Raw genomic sequence first — 17481 nt, forward strand, 5'->3', positions numbered from 1 at the left:
TGGTAGAGAATGAGTAAAAGAGAGGCATAGAGTCCTCCAATTCCCCGCCACTCACAATGATATAGAACCTGTGAAAATGAATGAATGCATTAAATTAAGATCTTGAGGAAAATGACTGAATGAATTAAGCACAAAAATACATACGGGTATATTTGTAAATAAAGAAACAACTGAACTTGAAGTGAAACAAACAACATAAACTATAGCAAGTCCAGCAACCTGAAAAACAGAAACAAAATTGTTTGGTAGTATAGTAAAGAAAGACCTAATTACACTTTTGGTCCCTCTGTGTAATTGTAATATCGACTTTTTATTTTATTTTTTTGCATTTTTATTCCCTATATACATTTTAGGTCGACTTGCACAATGTTTAGAAATGGGTGTTTCATTGATTTATTTAATTTAGCATCATAAGTGGAAAGATAATCTCAAACGGAACAACATTAAGTCTTGATTGGAGCGGATTATACATTGTAGTCTTGGAAAGATTGATGGACAAAAGTTTATGGTTTCAAAAGGAATATGATAAGAGGCAGGTCACTGAATTTCTGAAAGCTAGAAAAAAAAATTAATTTAAAGAAACATTGGAATGATGTGAGTGTGACTGACTACTCACCGGGTATAGAGGCGGGTCACTCAATTTCTTGGCCTTTGTGAAAGATAATCTAGACACAAAAATAAATAAAAAATTGAAAACAACTGTCTATTTACCACTTCAGCATCATAAATATGAAGAAAGTTCAAAGTGTTACCTGGCTGGATAACCAAGAGGCAGCTTTGGGGAGACAGATGCAAGTGTAGCCAAAACTGTAAGTAAGCTAATCACCTGCTTATTATAATGTTAATACGTATGATTAATGAAGTACATAGCAGATCAATTCTTGATGTTTCAGTTTAAAACATCAGATCAGATGTTTGACTGCTCAAAAGGCACAGCAACCAACAGACATCCATGTAAGCTCACAATTGTTGATGTACAAAGCAGATCAATTCTAGATGGTAGGCTAATCACCTGTTTATTATTATAAGTCAAAAGTCAAACACAATAACTTTCACATAACACAAACATAGAGAGTCATTTATTTATACATTATAATCAACATACCTTTTTGAAAGCAACAATGCCCCACGGGTTGTCAAGTTGCTCGGGTTGACCCACCCATGATGACTAGACCTCCAGCTGGATCAGATTGGACTCGTACCTAAAAGTCATTGAGGACAAATCAGTCATTTTAGCTGAAAATAAAGCTAGAGCATTTATAATCAACATATATATTACACACCTCTTCCCGTAGAAGCCCTGGAACTAGGGCATACACTTCAAAGCAATCTTTCTGTACATAACACATAAAGTAAACATATGTAGAATGTGTGTTAATAATTTTTATAAATGTCAATGGTGTGATGTGACAATACACTTAGTTTCTCGCACATTTATTTTCACCCAATTAGCAGGGGGGCCACATCGGCAACCGTGGTAACAACTCTATCACATTTCAAAACAAGCAGATCTATTTATAAACACTTAAATATTAAATATTATATGATAATTAAAAGAAAGTAACAAATATTAGCAATTAAAAACTTGATTCTTAACTGCCTAGATGTTTCCGTTCGTACAACTTTCACTGGATGCTGCACTTCACTTGGTCTTTTTTGTTTAAGTGACCCTATAAGTCAAAGATTATGCAATTAATATTAACAAACACATTTTGGTGTTCTTAATGTTAAAACTAAAACATTCATAACAATTCTCACCAATGCTTTTCAGACTTTTTTCGCGCTTTTGTGAATTGTTAGAATTCTTTTCCTAACAAAAAGAAATTCGATATAAATGGTAAAAAGAAAAAAACATCTAATGTTCTCTCTAAGTTTTCTTAAGCTAATATAACCTAGAATCCATCCATATGCTCTTCTATACGTCATTAAGGGTTCAGACTCTTGGAAATGGATAAGTTGCTGAAGAAAGTTGAATTTAACTGATCACGCCTAACAAGTTGAATTTTCAACTAATTGAACCGGAATTGAAGAACCACCCAATCGCCAATGAATCTCCTAGGGACGATTATGGAGGAAACTGTAAGACTACTTCCCGAGGCATTGAAAAAAATATGAATCTTAAAACAACTATATTGAAGGGTGTTTGTAACTTAAATCTACGATCACAATTGAAAAAAATATCTGAATCACAATTGTAACTAAATGTGATCGACCTCCAAATACAATTATATTGAAGGGTATTTGATCATTTCAAATACGATCACAATTGAAAAAAAAAATATGAATCTTAAAACAACTAGGTCGGATCAAGGGATTGCTTACCTGTGGACGACATGAATAACCTCCATCAATGATTGAACTCATTCGATCCATTTAAAAGCCTACCCTTTACCAAATCGATTGAAGACGTCATATTGAAGGGTGTTTGTAACTGAAATCTACGAGATTGATGATTTTAGTAAGCTAAGTAAACAGATGATGGAGTGTTGACATGGGGAAATATGGATTCGAGCCCTAGAAGCTGAGAAGTAGACGCATCTATGAAGCGAGGTACTTGCAATCGATTTGTTGGATGTGCTGGTCTGATTTTTAAGAAGATTTTGTGTAGTCCGGAGAAAAGCGCTAGTTCTTCCAAAGTTTGGGAGGATGGATCAATGTAACGGGGCTTAGGTCGCCTACAAGGAGAAGCGAGCATGAGATCACTAGACCTGAGGTTGCCGATAAGGTGAGGTTGTTGGCAAGGTGATGTAGCCGACAAGGTGAGGCGAGGTGATCAGGTGAGATTGTCGATCGTTGTAGAGGCAGAGCATCGAGAACCGTTATCTTTCATCGGAAGTCGACGGCGGTGGGAGACACTAGGAAGGGTCGAATAAGCAGCAGATGGCGGAAGGTGAATGGAGGTTTGAGAATCGAGAGAGAAGAAAGAAAGAAAGAAAGGGGGTTTTCAGCGGGGATGAGCTAGGGTTTTCAGTTGGTGGAAACAAAGCGGGCTTTTTAATTTTTGGATTTCATTTCCCCATCGGATGAAACGCGCGTTTCATTAAAATTTATAAAGCGACATGGTGAGACGAAGCACATTTTATTTAAGGTGCCCTCCGTGTTTTTTTATTAGACACTAATTTTAGGGCACGCAAAAAATCCGCGTTCTCTATGCTTCATATTTTGGAAAACTAACATCAAATTTTAGGGCACGTACAAATGTGTGTCCTCTATCAGCGCGTGTCATTGATTGCGCGTCGTAAAAGGCTATTTTTCTAGTAGTGAATATTTTAACGGTTTCATTACTCATTAATTATTTTTGTAAAATCAATAAATGGATTTGTTCACATTGTGAATCCGAATTACTATTATTCACTGTGAATATGAGCAGGTTCACAATGTGAATTTGAACAGGTTCGCAACATGAATCTGAACAAAAATATTGATTTTTTTAATATCAATATGAATCTATGTTTAAAGAGTACCAAAAAGTATAAATTTTTGTAACGCCCTGTTCCGAATCGATTACTAATTCGAGGTTGTGGCTCGAAGAACGGTCATCATAAGGATTAGGGTCTTTTAAAAGGTAATATTTAGGCCCATTTAGATGTGGGTAATGTGGATATGTGATCCAATGGTTTGGTTTGCACTTTGGAGTCAAAGGGTAAAATGGGAACGTAATGTTTTAGACTTCTTTTATGTATTATGGATTTTAGTTCGATGTGTTTTAAGTCAAAAGTAATTAGATAGGGTTGTATAGCTCCTCAATACCTTTCCATGAATATGAAGAACGTCAAAATCGGAGTTAGAACGAAGAAGTTATGACCGTTTGAAGTTTGGGTGGTTTTGACCCAAGCTGAGTACGATGGGCGTACAAAAAGGTGTATGTTGGGTGTACTAAAGTAATCTTGTACGCTGGGCATACCAGGAGTGCTTTGGTCATACACAATCAGTGCCCAAATCCTATTTTCATGGTTTGAGCCCTATTTAAGCTCCTTAACTCCCCTAAACCCACTCCATTCTTAGCCTCCACCCCTCTAACACCCATTTCATGAAACCCTAACCTTAGATGAGCCTTGTGAGGTAAAAGAAGGTGATTTTGAGTGCTTTGGAGTATGCATGGTGCATATTGGAGAAGAAGAAACTTCTTGTAGAAGTGTTGGTTGCATTGGAGCTTGTAGATCTGGACTTTGTTCACCTTGATCTATCTTCTAGATGTATAAAGTTTGAATCTTGATGATGCATTTGTTAGATCTAGCTAGTTTTGGATGTTATGAGCTTTTTGTCATTTAGTGCATAAAGTTTAGATCTTGAAAGTTTGTGACATTGTTATGGATAAAGTTGGAAACTTTATCCATCTAAACATCATTGTAATTCATATATGAAGGTTGGAGACTTGGACTTAACGAATTAAGTTGAAAAAGATGCACTTTTAGTCCCATTTGATGCTTAAAGGCTAGATCTTGGTGGTTGGACCATTCTAATGGATAAAGTTTGAAACTTTATCCATTATGGAGCTTTTAGGATCCATTCTTGATCCTTCTATACCTTCCATGAGAGTGTCATGATGTCTTAATGGATAAATAAGTTAAGGTTTTAGCTTTTGGACCTTTTATAAACATGGGAAGTCATAAAGGTTGAAACCTTATGACTTAGAATGATGTTGTGGGACTAGATCTGAGTGTTGGATTAAAGACCTTAAGAGGTTAAACACTTAATGGAAAAGTGCCATTTAGAAAGACTCGCACTTTCATATTTCTGAAATACCCAAACTTTCATATTTAACAATATAGTTACTCCAAAACATGCTACTTGCATATTCATGAAAACAATATTTTACATTTACAAAGAAGTTACAAACTACTGGATACAAACCGACTATTTCAAAGTGTTATATATTACATAACTTCCTAGGATTCTATAGTTTTATACATATGGGAGTGCAAAATACAATAGTTTCAAACTATTCATAATCTTCTATCAATACAATAGTTTCAAACTATTCAAAAATCCTCTGTCAGTATATAACTATACTGGATGCTTATCTCCTGCAATTTGTTAAACATTGAGAGGGTAAACGGTGACGCTTAGTGAGTTCAATAATAGATACAATATAACGTTATGCTATATATATACTTCAATATGGCAGAAGAAAAGAGGAACAAGGAACAACAAGGGCATATGTGAATCATGTGTCAAACTTTTCATATCAATCATTGATTTGATTCAAAGATATAAAATCAATGAGACATAACAATTTCCATACTTGATATACAACAATAAAGCTTTGGCCCAAATGGCACAGAATACATACAACTTCATATTAACATTTTGGTAGATTTTGGGCTTATAGCCCTGTCTAACCTTCTGTCAATACCATAGAATAGAAATCATTCTCTTACGGAGACATGTTCTACATAGCCAGAGGCTACATACCAGAACCGACGTGAATCTAAGTCCTTTCACTGATCACATGGTCAAAGGTATTTCTTTGCTATTAAAAATAGCGAATAAAAAAAATAACCCGGAATAATAACACTGAATAGCACATAGCACATATAACACATAACATACAATTGTTCCTATATATTAAACTCACCATGAAATAACTGGGGGCTAAAATATTAATTTGGGCAACACTTTAGCTCTAAATATGACTTTCTTCGTTGAAAACAGGAGTTTTCTTGATAACCGAGCTCTGCGAAGGTAGAGCTTCAAAACCGAAAAGATAAAATTTGTGGGCTTCTCGGGAACTTCGGGTCGTGTTTCGGGTGTTAGAAATACTACCGGGGCTTCGGGGGAAGTGGAAGTAGCTAAAATATTGAAAAAGAGGTGAAAAAGTGTTAGAAATCCAACATTAGTCGGGAGGTCTCGCAGGCACTATTTATAGTGCGAGCCTCGGATCCAAAGCAAGAAGGAAGGAGGGCAGGTGACAGCTTCGCAGGTGGGACACGCAGCTGATGCGAGGCGTCTTAGACGTCGCCTAAGATGCCAGGCGCGTCGCATGCGCAGTGGACCTCGCTTCGGTCAAATCAGAGAAGGACACGGGTCAGCAGCGAGAAGGGGCGACGTGGCATTTCCGGATAAGGCTTATCCATGCGAAAATTCTCGAAAAATGTGCCTAAATATTCTAAAATCCATAACTTTGGCATAAGGATTCCGTTTTTGATGTTCTTTATATGCACGCGTAGGCGGGAATATATTCTACAACTTTCGTTTAGACTTCATCGGCTAATTTTGACTTTATTTTTTAATATTATTATTTTTAACAGACCGGGACAGTATAATTCGTTAAAAATTCATAACTTCTTCATACGGAGTCCGTTTTCGTCAGTCTTTTTACCGTTGTACTACTATTGACGAGACCTTTGATTCTCGTTTAGGTCGTTTCGGCTAAATATCGCTCGATCTTTATTTCGAATTTTTTGTTGTCTACCGCTAGTCCAAAACTTAGAAAAATCATAACTTTCTCATACGAAGTCAGATTTAAAAGTTCTTCATATGAAACTTCATTATTTTTACGAGTTCTACAACTTTCATTTAGATCACTGAGGCTAAAATGTAGTTTATCGAAAACTAAATTTTTATGCGACATAATGTTTGCCGGATTTGTCACGGATCTTCGATTGACCATAACTTCTTCGTTATAACTCGAATTTCGACGAGGTTTTCGCCTAAATGTTTCTAACGAGATTATCTACAACTTTCAATAATAAAATTTTACTTAATTCAAATTTTATATTTTCGTTAAATTGCACTATTTGACATTTGATTGGAATCTTATAAGACTTCTAATACTTTCTAAATGATTCTAAGCATAGTTTTACTTCATTTCTAGTAAAAACCTTCTGTTAGAACTCAACATTTAAAGTCACATAATATTTTGTAATATTATTCACTTTTATAATTTACAATACACGATAACTGAACGTGTATGTTACAAATTTGGCAGGGTACATCGGGCGTACCTTGGCTTTGAGTATGTTGCACGTACTCGTATGGGGTCCCGATTTTGGTTGGTAAGTACGCCATGCCTACAAGCTGAGTACGTTGGGCGTACTGAAGTTTGACTTCTTGACTTTGATTTTTGTTGATTGTGGACTTTTGATCAAGTTTGACCTTGGGCCAAACTTGAGGGTTTCGGCTTATTAATTAAAATTTTATCTGGTTATGGTAATTAGTGGTTTTGTGGGTGCAAGTAGTGCAGAGAAGGCATCGTGTCATAGTGTTTCAAAGCTCTTCGGTTTAGGTGAGTCTCCTCATCATACCAATGGGTCGAAGGCACCAAAGCCGACCCATGATTATGATATGTAGTATGATAGATGTCTTCATGACTCTTACGTATAACGGGTATTTACGAATGTGCTATCAGTGTATCATGTATTTATGTGAAGACCATATGGGGGTTCCCATGTCAGTTGGTTTATTTAGTTATGGTGTTTATTGAGAATGTGTTATCAATATGTTATGTATTTATGTGAAGACGGTGTGGGGGCTCCCATGGTAGTTAGTTAAGACCATGTGGGGGTTCCCATGGAAATTAGTTAAGACCATGTGTAGGTTCCCATGGCAGTTAGTTAAGACCATGTGGGAGTTCCCATAGCAGTAGGCTAAGACCGTGTAGGGGTTTACATGACACTTGTAGTAAGACCTTAGAGGGTTTCCATGACATCCTTATGTGTTTTTATGCATAGTTTATGTTGATTATATGGAGTTATGTGGGGTATGTTATGGGGAAACTCACTAAGCTTTGTGCTTACAATTTTTTTTAAGGTTTCAGGTATTCCGATTCGAAAAGGAAGGACATGGCTTGATCGCAACGCACATACCTGTGTTTTCCGCATTATGTGATTTTGGGATGTAACTCTGATAAATGTTTTTAATTAGCAATATTTTTGGAATGTTTGGATTAAACGATATATGTGTTTTAACTATAATAAAAATGAAATTTAACCATTGATTTTTGGGATGTTACAAGTTTGATATATTTATTAATTTTTTTCTTTAAACAAATAGACCATAACTTTTCAACAAAGAAAGAAAATAAAGAGAGTTTTTTGAAAGAAAAAAATCAATTTTTATATATCAAGCCTCATAATTAATGCACATTTTATTTTTCTTTTACTATGTTTCACATTATTATGTCTTATAATTAATGCATACCATTTGTCAACATATTTAATCTCCATTTCAAATTTCAAATTTTAAATTTATCATTCTAATTACATTAAATTAACAATATTAGAATAAAAATTAAAATAAAATTAATACAAATTATAAAATGATATAATTTTATATATTTATTTAAATCAATGATTATAATTTTATATAACTAAAAAACCTCTTAATTAATAATTTATTTAAAATAAGTTATTAATAATTTTAAATTTTAACTATTAAAGTTTAATTAATTTTATAACCGTGATTCCACGGGCTATAAACTAAGTATGTATATATATATATATATATATATATATATATATATATATATATATATATATATATATATATATATATATATATATATATATATATATATGGGTGTGTGTGTGTGTGTGTTATTGTGCTATATCTATTTATTATGTGCATGTAAGATTGATTGTTGAATAATCATTTTAATTATTTTAATAAAGTAATTAATACGTATTACATGTTGAAAATATAATGAATATTAATTAAATCTTCAACATTTAATATTTATTAATTATTTTTCTTAAATAATTAAATTAATTAATGCATATTTAAGGGTTTCTTCTTTTCTTCATTTTCATAATGTCGTCGGAGTTTTTTACTGAGTCTTCACATCGTTACTTTGCAAGAATATTAAATCGATTTACACAGGTAGACTTACAATTCAAGTTCTTTAATTTAATTTATATATTCCTATTATAAGTTGATCCCATTTTAAGGATGTGGATTGTAGTTCTTTCTTCTTCCCTTTTTCATTTCCATTTAATTTATTAGTTACTACCATCTTCGATTTCACACGTTTGTTATTACTATTATGAGATGTAGTTAGGTTTTCCTTTTTCTCACTTTTAAATTTCAATTTGTTGTTAATTACTTATAACATACTAGGTTGGTATAATGGCATTAGATGGCTTCTAGATTTTATGTTAATTACAATTCAATGGGTTTTTTTGTATGTGATAACTAGGTTTGTTTCAACGCATATCAATATTTGAAGAAATGTCCCACTGATTTTTTTTTATTTTGTCATCTTTAAACTACTTATTATAAATCTTAACTATTAATTAAGATAAGGTCCTCATTAATCAAACCCTTCATATTTGTTTGCCTATTTTTAACTTCAAGTGATTAAGTCCCTGGGAATGCTTCCTTTTGCAGTTTCCACCGGTGGTGTCTGTCATCAGCCAAAAGACTGTTTCTATTTTGGTAAACCCTTTCACATGGCATCAACAACAAGGCAACAAAATATCTTGAAAGAAGGCTTAAAGTTGATGTATGGGCAACATCAATAGCAACAATCATTAAACTTCGAATATATATGCTTATATGGTGATTAAAGTAGAGATATTCTAGCTGATTTAATTTATTTATTTTTGTAGTTTTTTTAGTTCATATTTTCCTTGTACATATTGTTCAAGTTTTATGCCATTTATTTTGAAGTGAATGTGCATATTAATTTAATTGTTTTCATACCAATGAATTGTACTATTCGTTATGTACCAATAATTGCAATCACCTCTCTTAGTGAGATTTTATATTATACTAAACCAAAGGAAGCTAGTTGTAATCCGTGAATAGACCCTTGGAGAAATTTACCCAACTTATAACTGACATCAATTTGCTAGCCGATTTTGTCCTTTCTAGAGATACGTTTTTATTCCACATTTCATGAATGGAGAGTTGTTTAGGACTATATGGTTTATGTTTTTATGATGCAGGAAATTAATAAGGGATGCCTAATACTAATTTTGAATAACTATCAGATCACCACATGGCTTAAATATGAAAGTTTAATTACACATAAAACTCATCAATAACCAAAATCCAATATCCAAATTTCAGGTGACAAAAATATAACGTACAAAAAAATAGAAAGTTCTTCATAAGGATGATGAAATGACAGCACCATATCATCTAACACTACAAGAAAAATCATGAATAGCTATGGAAAAGTGCTACGGAATCAAAATTTGTAACTATTTTGCTACGGAATATACTACAAAATGATTTTCCGTAGATTTTTTGTTACAAAAATTTCTACGCAATAAAATTTTGTTGCAAACTTAAAACTAATTACGGAAAATTGTTACGGAATTGTAATCCGTAGGTAGTCTGCTACCGAATTTGCTACGAAATTTAAATACATAGCTATTTTGCTACGAAAATTACTACGAATCTAAATTTCATAGCTATTTTGCTACATAATGATATTTCGTAGCTATTTTGCTATAAACTTTAGTTACGAAAATAAATCTCGTAGCTATTTTGCTACGGAATGAAATTCCGTAGCTATTATGCTTCGGAATTTTGCTACAGAACTGATTTCATAGCTATTTTGCTACGGTGAAAAAATTCATAGTTTTTTGTTACAAAAACTCTTATGGAACTAAATTATGTAGCTACTTTGCTACGAAATGAAAGTGCGTAGCTATTTTACCTTTAATATATATTTTTAATACTTTTAGTTCAAGTTTTTTTTTTTTCATTTTAAAAAATAAAAAATACACTTTATATTAACCATAACCCCATCTATTTAAACACGTAAATAATAATAAAAAATATTTGTTGTTTTATTAACGAGCCTAAGAGTCCATTTTCTCTGTTTATTGTTTATTAATGAGCCTAAGAGCCCATTTTCTCTCTTTTTTGGAACTTCGTTTTAGATTGGTAAAATACATCATGTATTCATATTAAGGGACCGGCAAATTGGTAAAATCACCTTTCCTCATTTTGCACTCAGTTGCGAAGCTATTCAATGAGGTTTTCCCGATCAAACCTCTTATCTGCCGTCGATCGCCTCTCTCCCTCTTTCAACCACCGCCGTCTGGCTATTCCGAAGAGCAGAAACACCGAATCCATCCTCACTAGGTTCAATTTAGATTTTGAAGGTAAAAGGTAAACCCTATCATTATTACCTTTTCAGTCTCTTCTTCAAATCTGAGACTTTGATCTTTTAAAATCCTATTTGAATCCTACAAATTCACACCTTAAATTCCACTGTCTGTCTCCATTTACACCATTATCGATCAGACTTCACTCCTCTTGTTTGCTCTGATGTTCGCCACCTGCTCCGTTAATCATGTTCATTGTGCATTGTTCTACTCATCTTCGCCATTTTTTCTCGATCGTCTTCGTCCCTACCAGGTAACCTTCTTCACTGTTCTGCTTGCTTCTTAAAACCCGTATAACTCACCACTAAGACCTACATGAACCTTGAGGACCGGTTGGAGTTCATTCATGTGAGTTTCTGTTAAATTATTGCTTCCAATAGTACTACTTATGTCCTTTGTCCGAGAATTGTGTTGTAGAAGGCCTAATTTCTTTGTTGCAGTGAATTTCTTTGATTTCTTGAAAGTGTGCCCACAAGACCAGGAATTTTGTTAGAGTTTGACCTAATTGGTATAGTTGTTAGATTCCATTATATGTTTATGTATAGGGACATTACAAGATGATTATGCTCTCTGTAATGACGCAAATGATTTGTGTTTTGTGATTCGTTGTTTGTGATGCGAGTACAATGATATGAGATGCGAGTACAATGATATGATCGGTGTATATCTTAGTTTATGTTTTGAGTGTGTGTGTATGGTTGCGTGTGGTTTGAGTGCTTTTGTGTATGTGTGTGTGTGTGTGGTGGAATTGACATTACTTTTCCTGTTTATAAAGGCATGGAGTTCTTTGAAGCATTATACAAGCTTTGAACTTTCACTCTACCTTTAATTTCAGGTAATTGCAGGTATCTGATTATTTTAGAAAACAATTGATTTTTTGTAGCTTGATTATTTTGCGGTTTGATCTCTTCTCTTTTCTCCATTCCAATCTCCTGCCTCTCACCTCTTACATCTTAATCATATGACCATCTCTAACTTCAGGTAAATCTGATTCACATAAGTAGTTATGCATAAAAAAACATGTCTATATGTATACATATGCCAAAATATTCCTGATTCTATGAAGTATTATATCATTGTAGTTCCAATTTTCTTTTGAATATTTAATTAATTGTTGAAACCGAATGAAAATTTCGAACAAATAAAAGGCGATCACTACTTTTTTTTAATCAAAATCAAGCTTAATCAAAAGTAAATTAGGAAATGGAGAAAATGGTAATCATGTTGTCTAGAAAAGTTAAAAGATGAAACAAAACGGGAAGTAAAGGATATGTTGTTATATGGGATTTGACATATTTCAACTTTTCTTTTTCTAAAAGTTACAATGCTATACAATACGGATATTATAGAAAAAATGACAGCTTAATGATTCTTATATATTCAATTTTTGTTGGTGGGTAGTGGGCCTTAATTTTTATAGTCCATAGACCATTTATATGTTTAGTTTTTATAAGCAAAAGTAAATATATTAGAGCCAAATTCGTTCATTGTTGTATTTTAGTTTCTTAAAGCATATAAATATCTTTGCAAACAAAAAGGTGTTAGAAGCATAGATCTTAAATTGATAAAACGACAAGGGAGTCCCTCCCTCATACTACAAAATCTTGATTTTCAAGATCCTTCTAGCATGGGCAAAAAGGTCATTACATATATTAGCTCTTCCTTTTATCACATTTTTTATTCTTATACACCATTTAGCCGAGGGTTTTGTTTTAGATTTGGACGATTAAAATTTCATTTTGTATTTTTCCATTGATTTCCTCATTTAGTTTTTCCTTCAATTCCCCTAAATATATTATATAAACATTTTTCAAAACAACACTCTAAGTTGAATTCTTTGCAGCTAGTGGTTACAAATTTGTATGTTTCTGCCTTTGTTTGGCCTCATTAAAATCCCTGTTAAAGTTTTTTTTTTCTTTTCCTTTTTGGTCCTGTTAAACAATTTAGAAGAATATGATGTATGTATATTTATGTGAATTAATAAATACGTGAAATCATGGTTTTTTACAACTTTTGCTACAAAAAAATATTGTTTATCCTTCCCTTTACATATATAAACTAGATTAATGATTAGTTCTGTTTATGTAGATGGTTGATCCCATAAAATTTATGGTTTGTTTTTATTTATTCCAGGTTATGCTCCACTCATATCCACTCTACTTCTTGAGACGGAATTTCTTAGCTTAGGTTCCAATCCACTCCGCTTTACACCAGGTGATAACAAAACCATCCTTTGTTTTCTGCAAATGACAGTTTTACCCTTATGTCTAAGGTTAAATAAATGACAAAATTACCACATTCTTTAATGATATTTTTCTTATCAAGATATTTTTACATTCGAAAATCGACCCCATTATAGCATTGTACTTTATATTTTATATTTACTAAGACATTGTACTTTAAAAAATAGTTCCATTTTGAGTTTTAAAGGGGCTAATCCTAAAAGTAAGTTGAAGTTAGTCCTTTATCATTAAAGTATTTAGATTTTGGAAAAGAAAACATCGTGTGTTTCCAATTTATTACTAATTGTTAAATAACAGTTTTACCCTTATGTTTTAATCTTTTTTTCTTATCAAACCATTGTACTTGGAGTAATCTTTCCTAATTATAACATTATACTTTCAGCTTTTGTATTTAGATCAAATTGCTACAATTGGGTAAAATTTTAAAGTAAAAGCAGGAAGCTTAAAATAACGCCGATAACGAGCGTGCCAAGACAAATGTTGAGATTGAAAAATTGAAGAAGTTAGTTGAGACACAACCAAACAATATGATGCTCAACAAAAATATGAGGATGCTCAACAAAAGAATATGAAGTTTCAACAAAAGAAATTGTTTAAGCAAAGTTTGAACAATTTGCACAAACAATGAATGTGATAGAATATTATGTATTGTATAGCGTTTTATGTTAAATTTGTGGCGACTTTTGATTTTGAAATATGTATCATTTGATTTACTATATATTTCTTTTAGTTTGTATAGAAATACTTTGTTACTTTTGGTTTTATATTAATTGTATTTTTATAAATTAATATAAATAATTGAATTCAATAACTGAATTATATCTAATAATGGTACGGAATAATTGCTACGGAATTTGTAATAAAAAACCGCTATAGAATTTGCTATGGAAACATTGTTACAGAATTTGCTACGAAAAAATCGCTACGGAATTTGCTACGGAAAAACCGCTATGAAATTTGCTATGTAAAAATAGCTATGGAATTGGCTACAGAAAAATCGCTATGGAATTGGTTACGGAAAAATTGCTATGGAATTTGCTACGGAAACATTGCTACGGAATTTGCTATGGAAACATTGCTACGGAATTTAGTACGAAAACATTGGTACGAAATTTGCTACAAAAATGCTATGGAACTCAAATTGCTACAAAATAGATGTTGTAGAAACCGCCATAGTACAATTGCTACGAAATTATAATTCCGTAGCTAGACATTTTGCTACAAGAAATATAGTTACGAAGTCTAATTAGAAAGTTACGTAGCAAATTTCGTAGTTATTTAGCTTTAGCTACGGAATTTTAGCGTTTTACTACGGAATTTTTCCGTAGCTAAATTCAAATTTTCTTGTAGTGTAAATGTTACCATGTCATTCTGTCGCTACCTCTACCTGATGAAAAAAATAGAGTCTCTAGTAAACTAACAATCATATTATTTAAGGAAATAGTAGCCAAAATATATCAAAGAGGTCTATGTGAAAAACACTTATTATCTAGCAAATTACATTGCATTTGACTAATTACAAAATCTCTTAAAGATGTATTAGGTAATTGAATTAATGTAACTAACTGTAACACCGTAAATTTCAAAACAAAATTTTCGATTTTCTTATAAAACATAATTCGATTAATATTCATCAAACAACCATATTAATTATCCAATATAGGTTAATACAAAATCCCAAGATCACAATGTAAAAACTCCGAGTGTGTGTGTACGGATCAAGCCGACGCTTTCCCGCGGTCATCACTAGTACCTGAAACAATAACATCAAACACTGTAAGCACAAGGCTTAGTGAGTTCCCCAAAATACCACATATAACACATATTAGCCACTCGAGGCTATAACTCTGTGGGTCCGTGCACCCAAACTCTGTGAACCCTCAGGTTCTAGCTCTGATAAACATGCACTACATAAATCACATAGAAATAATGCAGTACAACACATAACATACATAGCATACAAATACTCTATCACATAACTCTAGTTACCTACTCAAAGTAATATAGTATAGTGAGAAGACTCACCTCGCGTATCTCGGTATCTCACGAATCCTGGAAATCCCTCGTGCTCAATCCTCCGAGCTCTAATCCTCCTATAACATTATATGTTTCTAATTAACACTTTATATCTCTAAGGTTGACTATCTATTAGAAGTCAACACAGGTCAACTCTGGTCAACAGTCAACGGTCAACTCTGACCGGACTCGGCGAGTACCATGGCGACTCGGCGAGTCTAGACGTTTTCACCAACCCTCTGAAATCCTCTCACTACACGTCGAGTATCCCCCCCCCCCCCTTTACTCGACGAGATTCACCTGAATGAATCGCAGGGCCACCCCGACTCAACTCGCCGAGTCTCAAGGACAACTCGGCGAGTCCAAGTTTGACTCAGTCCACTCGTCATCCCTCTCCAACTCACCCTGACTCACTGAGTCTACCCATGACTCGATTGGACCACTCGTTGAGCAGTCCCAAGGCAATCTTCAAGTTACTCGCCGAGTCGGATGAACAGACTCGGCGAGTCCATGCCATGCAACCAATCCAACTCGCTTCTAAGGTCAGATCTGCTTCCAAAAACTATAGATCTGGCCTCCCTCGACTGATTCATCACGTAAAGCTCCTATCTTGGTGCTCATAACACACCCTATAGCTCAATAATGGAGTTTTTGACCTAAGGCATGAGGATTCCAATCCAAAGCCTCCATTGATTCCCAAAAAGCTTGGGTAAAGGGACACTCTGGACCTCTAAGGGTCCAGATCTATGGTTCCAACCTCATAAGGGACCAAAGGACACCAAATCTTGCCATAAAAGGGTTCAACAAACCCTAAATCTAGATAAACAACAACAAACAAGAAGGTAACTCGGATTTATTACCACAAAAGTGATGCTCTGGACTCCAAACCCACAGAAGTGGCTCCTTCTTGCTTTCCCTTGGCTAGCTCTTCTCCTTCCTTGCAACAAAGGCACCTCCAAGGTCAATAATGGCCTCCTACTTAGCTCCAAATGCTCACACTCGATTAGGGTTTCACTCAAGGGGCTGGTGAGCACAAATGACGGCCATTAGGCCCTTTAAATAAGTCTCAAACCCAAGAAATTAGGGTTTCATTACACAGTGCTGACTCGCCGAGTCCATATCCTGGACTCGTCGAGTCCAGGCGCGATCCCGCGTCCAAATCCGCGTCCCTACTCGGCGAGTCTGAGCTCCAACTCGCCGAGTCCCCCTCACAAATCAACAAAATACAACAAACAAGATACATGATAAAAATCCGGCTGTTACACTAACTCTGAGACTTTTGTAATTGTTAAATGATGATTTTTTTATATTGATCCATGTGGTACCTTTTGGTGTTTTGCATGTCCAGTATTAAAGATACACTAGGAATTAACACTTCATTATAAAGCCTCAATGCATAAATAGATCCATAAAAGCCATTATCCATAAAAGATTGAATTTTTGAGTTTAAATAAACTGAAAAAAGGTTAGTGGCACACACTGGGAACGATGCCGGATGCCCCCAATAATGTAACGTACCCAAATGATTGCCACTTGACATCATCGATGGGAAAATCAAAACAAATAGTACTGAGTCAAATAATTTCAGGAAGAAGATGGATGATTGTAATTCATATTTATAAATCAAAAACCACCATTTAAAATTAGAAAAGATGAAAAATTAACAATATTTACATAAAGAAATTTGATTAAATGGTTCGTTTAATTTGTAGATTACCAGAATGATTGATGATAATCACAGATTGCAGTGATGGAGAACAAATATAACATGGATCGATTCTTGATTGCAACAATTGAGAACGACTAACGTATCCTACAAATAAGATAAGAAACGATGATTAAATAAATGGATAAGTGGAGAAGGCGAAGAAGACGTAAAGGAACCATCAACACCAGAAAACAAATGTCATATACGAGTACTTTACATTAGAACGACGACATATTCAAGGGTTCTATACCTAACATTGCAGAATATATATAGGGTTGTGCTATAAGTACCCTTTCACTCACAAATAAGGGGTACACAAAACACTATTCCCCTCACATGAGGGGTACACACATTTGGAGGTACTTATAACAATTGTCAATATATATCATTACATTTCATTATATATATATATATATATATATATATATATATATATATATATATATATATATAT

At 33.7% G+C, this 17481-nt stretch overlaps 1 long non-coding RNA gene across 3 annotated transcripts; it reads left to right on the forward strand.

Moving 5' to 3' along the window:
• Positions 1-10843: 10843 nt before the first annotated feature.
• LOC145013128 (uncharacterized) lies at positions 10844-14067 on the forward strand. 3 transcript variants are annotated; one of them, XR_013664846.1, is made up of 5 exons: positions 10844-11064; positions 11200-11313; positions 11836-11895; positions 13194-13274; positions 13686-14067. It is a non-coding gene; the product is annotated as an uncharacterized LOC145013128 (long non-coding RNA). The 3 variants fall into 3 exon arrangements; XR_013664847.1 differs by having other exon boundaries at positions 10844-11057; XR_013664845.1 differs by having other exon boundaries at positions 10845-11313.
• Positions 14068-17481: the final 3414 nt, after the last annotated feature.

This window comes from Lactuca saligna, chromosome 8, assembly GCF_052625555.1.
Source record: "Lactuca saligna cultivar CGN05327 chromosome 8, ASM5262555v1, whole genome shotgun sequence".
Taxonomy (NCBI): Eukaryota; Viridiplantae; Streptophyta; class Magnoliopsida; order Asterales; family Asteraceae; genus Lactuca; species Lactuca saligna.